The sequence below is a fragment of the Pan paniscus genome, chromosome 16 (genome assembly GCF_029289425.2).
Source record: "Pan paniscus chromosome 16, NHGRI_mPanPan1-v2.0_pri, whole genome shotgun sequence".
Taxonomy (NCBI): Eukaryota; Metazoa; Chordata; class Mammalia; order Primates; family Hominidae; genus Pan; species Pan paniscus.
Genome location: NC_073265.2, coordinates 71,595,763 through 71,606,184, shown reverse-complemented (window position 1 = coordinate 71,606,184; position 10,422 = coordinate 71,595,763). Strand labels below are relative to the sequence as shown.

At 48.0% G+C, this 10,422-nt stretch overlaps 1 pseudogene; it reads left to right on the top strand.

The window, feature by feature from the left end:
- Positions 1-447: 447 nt before the first annotated feature.
- Positions 448-9,418, top strand: LOC100979992 (putative golgin subfamily A member 6-like protein 19; annotated as a pseudogene).
- The last annotated feature ends 1,004 nt before the right edge of the window (positions 9,419-10,422 follow it).

Below are 10,422 nucleotides of genomic sequence, written 5' to 3'. Positions count from 1 at the left end.
GCACCCGGCCCAAAAGCTTTGTGTTTTTAAAGATATTAGACATGTTTCTTGTTTTTAAAAGAAATCTTAACAATAATGTAGGAGAATAAGACAAACATTTTTCCAAAAAAGAGAAATTGTTGTGATTATTTTGTCTTATTGGAATGTTGGATACTATAGTCGGCTTCCTTAATCATCAAGCATGCTATGGATTTTCCATTTTTATAGGATCTATATCTCAGTTAAGGTAATACTGGTAATTCTTGTACTCCATTTGAAGATGAAAAACATAGGCCAAAATCACAGACTTTGCACAGAAGCTGCATAATGAAGACAGCTCTGGAGGAACACATAGATACACACACACAGACACACATATATATAAAGTATATACACATATGTTTTTTAAAGTTTATTTTTTACAGTTTTTAAAGTTTTAAAGCAAAACCCAGCCCTTCCCCTCTCCCAGAGTGGGCGGCCCCTCCCCTTTCTCTGAGTGGGCGGGGACAGCGGTTGCCTGGGCAGCTTTCCTTATGATGCCACAGGTCCCTCTGGACATGCTGCTGCCTGGCCACGCCTCCTTTCCCTTTCATCTTTCTCACTGACCAATGGGCTTGGAGCATTAAGGCCACGCCCCTATTCTGCGTTCCATTGGTGCCCTGGTTACGCCACCTGTGGCTCAGTTGCACAGCTGCCTGGTAGGTGACTGGAGGCATTGAGCAGCGCTCACTGGTATTTCGCTGTTGTGGCCCCAACCCCGCCTCCCTCCCCACCCCGCGATGTCAGAAAAAACACAACAGGGGAAATTGGCCGCAGCCAAGAAAAAGGTAAAACACACCAGGTCATGGCCCCCAACCCAGCCACAGATCCCCTCCGATGACAAGACCGGTGCCAGAGTCCATACCACTCCTGAGGCATACCAGATGGGGCCCCCCAACTCCAGCCCCTCTGGGCTCCCCCAACCAAAGCCTAGTCAGTCAGCCCCACGCCTTCAGCAAGCAGCCCAGTCCCTGCCCTTGCCAATCACCCCAGGGTGACTTTGGGCAGGTGACTCCTGGGGCTCCCTGCTCCATAATCAGCCCTCACCTCCTGCCACCCCAAGCCCAACCTCCCTGGGCTCTTTGGGCTTGCGTCTCCCAGGACCTGGGTCCCCCAGCCCCAGGCCCTGCCCTCACCAGTCATCCCTGGGTGGCTTTGGGCTGGTGACTCCCGGGGCTCCCTACTGCAGACTCTGCCCTCCCCTCCTGCTGCCCCAAGCTCGACCTCCCTAGGCTTCTTGGGCTGGCGTCTCTGGGGACCTGGGTCGAAACCGTGTGTGTCCCTCCCCCATCGTGGAGCAGCGACTCTGGCATCGCGCTGATGTGGTCCCCTCCCCTGGGAGGAGTGGAATGCAATGATGTCACAGTGCCCCTAGGAACTGTCATTACTGCTGCAAGACCGGCCTTTGATCGTACAACCCAGTCCCCTAAGTTTTCTCACCCCATTTCTGGTTCCTCTGGTTGCAGCACAAATTTCCAGCTGGAAGGGGAGTGGAGACTATGGGACCTAGGAGCAAGAGGTTTCAGGATGCCTTACTCCCTTCACATAGACATTGACAGTGGGAAAAGCCTACACTTCCCCTGTGAGCTCAAAATGTTCACAGTATCTCTGGGTGGCAATGGAAGAATGGGTTTGGTTTGGTTTTTTCCCAGGCTTCTACTTTCCAGAGAGACTTTCACATTTTTTTCTGAGTTCTCCACGGTTCTGGGACCAGACTGCCCTTCAGTGAGTTGCCTCTGAAGTGAGATTTGCTCATCTTCTGTGGAATAGATCTTGGGAAACTGAACTTGACAGCTTGAATCTTCCTCATATCGTCTCAACCTGGGGTACTTTGAGTGCCACAGGATAAATGTGGGACATCTTTCTGAAGCATCATTTTCCCTTGATTCTCTTGAGAAAATGCATTAATGTACTTAGGGATGACAGACACATAGGTTTCCAAGCGTATACCAGACTTCGCTCTGAAATGAGGCTTGGGTTGTCCTCTTTCTGATAAATTCCCGGATTTAATAGAAAAGCTGCCTTCTGCCATGAGGACACATTGATACGAAAGTGTGAGAGGTACTGGTGCGCTTCTTCACGCTAGCAGACCTGTGAGGATGTGTGACTCTAAACCACACGGCCTACAGTTCCTGCCTGCTTCATGTTTACTTTTCTACCTCTGCCCCTGGTTTTGGTCCCTGGCAGCTGCTGATTCATGGCAAAACCCCAGAGCTTGGAGTCAGAGGACTGAGTTTAAGTTCCAGTATTGCCTTTTTTGATCTTTCTTTTTTTTTTCTATCCATGATATCAATCCCTCTCAGTCACTAAGTGATTGTGACAACACCTTGTACAGTTGTTGGTGGCATTACATCAGATGGTATATAAGGGTATTTTGTCAAAACTGTAAAGGAGGATGTGGCTGTAGGGGCTGATCATTCTCATGAGTGTTACTGCTCTTCTTTCCCACAGTTAAAAGCATATTGGCAGAGGAAGAGCCCTGGCATTCCAGCAGGAGCTAAAAGGAAAAAGAAAATCAATGGCAGTAGCCCTGACACAGCCACTTCTGGTGGTTACCACTCACCTGGGGATGTGAGTCTCGGCGGGCCAGGGTCCTGGGGACAGGGGGTCCAAGGGGCAGTAGAGGGTAATTGTTAAGATTGTAGATGGACTGTTGGGTACTGGTTAAGAATTCTGGATTTGAATCCTGCCTCTCCGTCTGCTAAGGATTGATTTGGGATTGATTAGCATATGATTTAGGGCAAGTTGCTTGAGGTCTTTGGGCCTCTCTTTTCACATCTGTATAATAGAGGTGGTATTTTTTGACTTCCATTTGTGAAGTTTAAATGAGATTCGTTATTGTTGCTTCTATGTGAATCCTTAGTACATGGCCTGCTGCAAACACCCAGGACACCGAGGAAATGGTCGTTGCTGTTTGATTTTCCTCATCCCCAGTCTCAAGGGGAAGCCAGGCCAATGAGAAGAGCCACTTGCCATCAGGCTGTCCCTTTAGGAGTCACTGAAAGGGCCCCAGGGTGGGATGGTGGGGAGATAAGAACCACGAGAGAAGTTGGCACAAACGAGTTATGGGAAAAAGGGTCCAAGATAGACAGAAAAGAAGCTTTTGCCAGTTGATGGGGGAAGAAAGGAAGTCAGAGGGCTTAGACAGTGAGGGGGGACAGAACATCTCCATGTGCACTCTCATCTCTTGCAGTCAGCAACAGGTATCTACGGGGAGGGCCGTGCATCCTCTGCTACCCTGGAGGATCTGGAGGTCAGAGGCCCTGGGCCGAGATGCAGTGACCCTGCAGGCCAGCCCTCCAACCTCCTCCCACAGCAGGGGCTTGTTTCCCCTCTGCCAGCTGAGGCAGCCCACACACCCCCACCAGCCCTAATGATTATTCTCTCTACCCCTCCCCACAATCTTCCTCCAACTCCTTCTCTCTGCATGCACCACAGAGCCAGTACCAAGAACTAGCAGTGGCCCTGGATTCAAGCTCCGCAATAATCAGTCAACTCACTGAAAACATCAATTCACCGGTAAGAGTCCAGTGGGGTCCCCTGATTACAGCTGGTCAATCCCGGCCTCCAGTTTCCTCTTGGGGCCCTGAAGAAAGGGGCTAGGGGCCCCTGATGCCAAGGGCAAATGGGGAGCTGGGCACCCAGGTCTCACCTGGAGGGACCCCAGAGCACAGAACATGCAGCATGGCTCTTCTGCACTGCCCTCTTTGCTGACTCTCTCTTCTCCAGACACCTCTGCTCTAGTCCTTGCCACACATGCCCTGGGGTTGTCACCTCTCCGGGAAGCACTAGCCTGACTGGTTGTCAGGGGTCCATATTTCTGCCCTGCCTCAGTCCCTAATATGCTTTTTGAGTCTGGACAAGCCATCTCTCCTCTTTATGCTCCTGTTTCTGGAGGAGGTAGAGAGTATCAAAGGTCTCGGTTAGCTCTGAAAGTCAGAGATTTAAAGGCCCCTAGAATGGAAACCTCAGGGCCAAGGGCTCCTGTCTGTCCTTTGCTGTTTTATATCTCTGCTATGAAGAACTGTACCTGGCCTGTACATGCTCAGTAAATGTTTGTTGAATGAATGCACGTTTCCAAATCACAAACTGGCAGAAGGGGGGTGGGCCTTTCTCAAACTCTGTCTCTAGAGGTTCACCAGCCCCTCCCTCCAGGGCCCTTTTCCCCCTTTGCTTTGGGCAGGTTCGCACATCTAAGGAGGAGAAGAAGCATAAGACACATCGGGTACAGAAGCTTGGGAGGAGCTTGTTCAAATTCAAAAAGCAGACGGGTAAGATGGGGCTGGCATGACCTGGCAGCAGGACTGGCATTAGAGGGCTGTGGGGGTGACTTAGAATGCCCCAGGGAGGTGGGTGGATGGAAGGGCTTTGAGGCAGAGGGAAAGAGGTCTGTGCCAGGGGAGGACAAGTCTGGTCATCTCCATGAGCCTCAGTGTCCCCATCAGTAAAGAGGGAGGAGTGCCCATTGTCAGCCACCCACAGTGCTCTCTATCTGAAAGTGACTTGGAAGATTGGCTACCATCCGGGTGTGAGGAGTCATTAGCAGTGAGGCCAAGTTTGGGAAGCCTGAGAGGAGGAGCTGTGCACCGAAGGGAGGATTTTTTTTTTTGAGAATCCAGAGGCCCTTATTGTCTGCTTCCTTTCTCAGCTGAACCCCTGGCCCCAGAGCCCCCAGCAGGGCCATCTAAGGTGGAGCAGCTACAAGATGAGACCAACCACCTAAGGAAGGAGCTAGAGAGTGTGGGAAGACAGCTCCAGGCTGAGGTGGAAAACAATCAGATGTTGAGTCTCCTGAACAGGAGACAGGAGGAGAGGCTACGTGAACAGGAGGAGAGGCTACATGAACAGGAGGAGAGGCTGTGTGAACAGGAGGAGAGGCTACGTGAACAGGAGGAGAGGCTACATGAACAGGAGGAGAGGCTACATGAACAGGAGGAGAGGCTGTGTGAACAGGAGGAGAGGCTACATGAACAGGAGGAGAGGCTACGTGAACAGGAGGAGAGGCTACATGAACAGGAGGAGAGGCTACGTGAACAGGAGGAGAGGCTGTGTGAACAGGAGGAGAGGCTGTGTGAACAGGAGGAGAGGCTACATGAACAGGAGGAGAGGCTACATGAACAGGAGGAGAGGCTACGTGAACAGGAGGAGAGGCTACATGAACAGGAGGAGAGGCTGTGTGAACAGGAGGAGAGGCTACATGAACAGGAGGAGAGGCTGTGTGAACATGAGGAGAGGCTACGTGAACAGGAGGAGAGGCTACATGAACAGGAGGAGAGGCTACGTGAACAGGAGGAGAGGCTACATGAACAGGAGGAGAGGCTGTGTGAACAGAAGCTGCCAGGGCAGGAGAGGCTGCTGGAAGAGGTGGAGAAGCTGTTAGAACAGGAGAGGCGGCAGGAGGAGCAGGAGAGGCTGCTGGAGAGGGAGAGGCTGCTGGACGAGGTGGAGAAGCTGTTAGAACAGGAGAGGCGGCAGGAGGAGCAGGAGAGGCTGCTGGAAGAGGTGGAGAAGCTGTTAGAACAGGAGAGGCGGCAGGAGGAGCAGGAGAGGCTGCTGGAGAGGGAGAGGCTGCTGGACGAGGTGGAGAAGCTCCTGGAGCAGGAGAGGCTTCGGCAAGAGGATGAGAGGCTGTGGCAGCAGGAGACTCTGCAGGAGCTGGAGAGGCTGCGGGAGCTGGAGAGGATGCTGGAGCTGGGGTGGGAAGCCCTCTACGAGCAGCGGGCCGAGCCACGCAGCGGCTTCGAGGAGCTGGTGCGTTGCCCCACCTGGGGAGGCTGCCCTCTTCCCTAGCCCTCAAGGCCTTTGTTTCCCCACCTGTAAAATGGGGCATTGTAGCCTTCACATGAAATGGTACTTCTAAAGGCATCTGTGAGCCAGAGCCCTGCTCTGATGGCTGTGGGAGAGAGGGGATATTTTTCTAACCTGCCTCCACCCTTCCCGGTGCCATGGGAGGCAGACACTAAGTTCTGGGGTCTCCAGTTTTAGTGGGTGGCCACTGATTGCTTCTCTCTGTCCAGAACAACGAGAACAAGAGCACACTGCAGCCGGAGCAGCAAGTAAAGGAGCTGAAGAAGTCGGGTGAGCTGAAAGAGACTGTAACCTCCGACCCATCCAAGAAGATGTGGGAGGCGGGCACCAGCCTCTGGGGAGGGGAGGTGCCAGGCCACAGGCAGCTGCAGCCTGGGGACAGGTGACCCCAGCACCCTCCGGGGCAGTCCTATGACTGTTTCTTGCTTCCTGCCCTCTGACTTTTAGAGGTGGGTAGCCCTGGGGTCCTCCCAGGTCTGGACATCATCATCCCAGCTAGAGGCATGGAGCCCCCCAATCACAGAGGAAGAGACAGTGGTATAAGAGGCTCCTTATGTCGGGTGTGGTGGCTCACGCCTGCAATCCCAGCACTTTGGGAGTCTGAGGCAGGACAATCACTTGAGGACAGGAGTTTGAGACCAACATGGCCAACATGGTGAAAGCTCATCTCTACTAAACTTAAAAATAATAATAATAATAATTAGCCGGGCCTGGTGGTGCATGCCTGTAATCCCAGCTACTCGGGAGGCTGAGACACGAGAATCACTTGAGCCCGGGAGGTGAAGGTTGCAGTGAGCTGAGATTGCACCACTGCACTCCAGCCTGGGACACAGAGTGACACTCTCTCAAAACAAAACAAAACAGAAAAACAAAAAAAGACTCCTTAGATTCAAACTGGATTCCGGCCTCGGTTCCACTGGTCATAATTCAACTACTTTGCATCTCTAAGTCTCTGTTTCTTTAACTTCAAAAGGAAGTTAGCCTTTTCCTTGCAGAGGTGCTGAGGATCAAATGAGATAATACGTGGAAACTTTAGGCATGTAGCACACTTAGCAGATGGTGGTTGGCTCCGCCTGCTTTTCCACCAGTCTGTGGCCTACAGTTTAAATGCTGGGAGAAAGGACGTGAGATTTGATGCTAGGGAAGGAGGCATGGGGTTCTAGGCAAGGGAGGCAGTCTCTTAGGCCTGGAGCAAGGGGCCAGGGGCCTGGGCAGGCCACAGAGCCCCACAGTGCCCTCGCTACCCTATTAATGGGCCAGGAATCTGGAAGCCAGCCACCACATGTCCTCATGCCCAGGGTCTTCCGGCAGGTGGAGCTGAAGAGCCAAGAGGCTCCGAGTCTGCAGCAGCAGCCAGACCAGTACCTGGAGCCCCAGTCCCACAGGAGCTTGGGTGTGCGGACAAGCAGGGTGGTGAGTAGAGCCCTCAGGCGGGGTGGGCAGGCAGGAGCAGGGGAGGCTCGCACTGTGCTCAGATTCCCACCCCCCTCCCTCTCTCTGAAGATCTTAGTGAGCTGAGCCTCACTGATAGCATGGAGGCTGCACCGGGAGAGGACAGGGAGGGTTCTCCCCCATGACAACCCCACTGCACAGCAGATCCAGCAGCTGCTTCCTCTAATGCAGGACTCCCCAGGAGCACCCAGGCTTGAGTGGAGAAGCTGTTGGTACAGGAGAGGCGGCAGGAGGAGCAGGAGAGGCTGCATGCCATTCTTTTCGGGCTGCCGAGAACAGAGAGCTAAACATCACCATCATCTAAGAGCGGGTCAAGAAATTTAAAAAAAAAAAAAAAACGTTTAAGGGGTTAATATCCTACACAATTCATTTACTTCATTTGAATGTTAGAGCCACTTATGTTTATTTGTGTTTCTAATTTATAGTTTAAATTTATTTGTGTTTCTAATTTATAGTTTAAATTTATTTGTGTTTCTAATTTATAGTTTAAATTTATTTGTAAAAAGTTAAATGAGAGTGGGTCTTTCCCTCATGTTCACTCTGGCATCCTTTAGCATTTTTTAAATTTGATAATTATAGGACGCTAGCATGCATATCGAGTTTGCCCTTATGTGATGGGAGTTCAAACACACAAAGACCCACTATATGCACACAACTGTTCTTGCTGGTTTGGGATAGGCTGCCGTGCTTTTTTAATGTTAGTACAGCCTGTATATTCATTACGGAATTCAAATAAAATTTCCTTATCTTCTGCTGTTATGTTTGATCGAATCCTAATCACAGTGAGCTCTTCATTAGCTCAATATGTGGTTTGCCCTCAAGTGCGCGGTCTATTACTTTGTAATATGCCACTGTGAGTACTGACATTTACAGTTGTTTAAAGGTGGAGCGCTGGAAACAGCCTTTCCCCCTTTTTCTGTGTATTGGGGATGGGAGTAATAACATTTTGGGGAGCTTTTTAAATCTCCCAGAAGAGGAAAGTGGCCTGCTCTGGCAGGTGTGTGCAGGATAGAATATGTTTCATTTGTTCTGGTGCCAAGAATGAGCACTGTACTACGGTAGTTCCCTTAGGATCTGCATGTGCTCTGGGCTCATGAAGATATTGCATCATGAGCTGTGGCAGTTGTACTCTTTTTTGATGACCTAAAAGGGGATTATTTCTGAGGAATGAAAGGCTCCCATCATGACTGTGGATGTGGAAAACCTTTTCTAGCTGAGAGCATTTATATCTACAATACATTTTAAAGTCAGAGTTCGTGTTCCCTGTTTTAATCACATGACTACATGTCCCAGTACACAAAAGGGCACTGGTTGGCATTCTCCTTAATGTATTTAGTAAAGATCAGAAGAAATCCTTTAAGAGTTTAAATGTCCCTGGAACAGGCATACAGGCTCTAGTCAAGAATGAATTCGAGTGAAGGAAAGCTGCGTGACACCTGGCATTCCTCTATGTTCATGGAGCTTACTTGAAGCTAGAAGATGGATTTTACCATCTAGACCTCTCTGGCTAATACCTAGTCTTCAACCATCTGACATAGGAATTCTTTTTCTTGAATGGAAAAGACTTTAAAAATAATAACAAACATTATTATAAACTAATATATGTGAGAGTACTTAGTTGAAACAAAAAGGAATTTTAGTAGACAGTATTATACTACATTTGAAAATCAAGGAGCAGTTTATGCAACTTAAAATGTTTACAAACTGCAGCGCAATCTACTGTTTGTGAATGTCAAAGTGTCATGAGGAAAGTGTCTATACAATCACGGAGTTATATTTCCTCACAAAGTTCTTTACGAAGAGTGAAATATGTTTTTATACCTCTCAGTTTCAGTTAGAGGCATATTTTGTGTAATATTTATGTTAATGTGCATGATCAATGAATTATTTCAGTCATATGTTGCCTATATCATAACTGGATGATGCTTGGGGAAGAATCAACAGCTAAAACTTCATGAAGTTCTAATGTCTGTGTTCCAAAATACATCATATCATTAGGATGTAGGGAGAGATGTATCTGCGCTCCCTGGGGTGGGCATTTCTAGTTACTAGACCATCTCCACTTTTAGCATTGGGCATCCTCATGATACTTTTATAAATATGACATTAATAGGAGATCAATAATACGATTTTACAGATTGAATAAGAGAATTGCCTGCATTCACTTAAAGATTGCAAATATTGAGCCCTTGTGACTTCAACTGACTCTTCCAGATTGTATGAATTTATCAATGTATTAGATAAACTCAGTTTCAGAATGATAAAGAAAAACTGTTAGACCAAATAATGTGGCTAATTAACAGTGGTAGGATTTCCAGCCCAAGGGTTTAAAATGGACTTAAGGTCCTGTTCTTGCCTTTTATTTTCTGAACTTGCTGCTTTTGCATTCTTTGAGTTCAGTTTAAAGACAGTTACTTTAAGTCCATTTTGAACCTTCAGGCTAGAAATCGTACCACTGTTAATTAGACACATTATTTGGTCTAACAGTTTTTCTTTATCATTCTGAAACTGAGTTTATCTAATACATTGATAAATTATTTCAAAGGTATTTTTATAGTTCAAATCACTTCACTTTTACCCTGACACGTATAAATGACTAGGAATGACCTTCAGATAGCGTTTAGCATCTGTAACCAATCTGACAATAATGTGTTCATCAGGCACCTGTGGATTAAATCACATACTGGCATATTTAAGCTGAATGTCAGTCTGAAAAATAAATGTACTATATTAACTCAAATACCACTCTCTGTGTAGGTATTTTGTCATATGTTTAAGAAAAAGCTAAAGAGGATGGAAATCCTATGACAATAACTCAAGTCTTTCTTCAAAGTGCACGCAGTCTCTTGCAGTACCTCATTCAGCCAAGTATTTGTTCTCTTCCTCATTCAGTATAAGGCAGCTTTCAATTTGCTTAGAAGGCAACATTAGAAGGTTAGAGTTCAGCAGAAAGATAGAATTTTAAAATGTGAGTTCAACTGAATAAATTTGAATTTCTGTGGGAAGTAAAGAATCAAAATACCTACTTAAAGACTGCAATATATGATAATTATTTTTAAAGTAATAGATTAAACCTGATAGGTTTTCCTGAAATGAAAAACAATCAGTTCTAAAACCAAAGCTGATTTTTAGAAAATGTGAAAA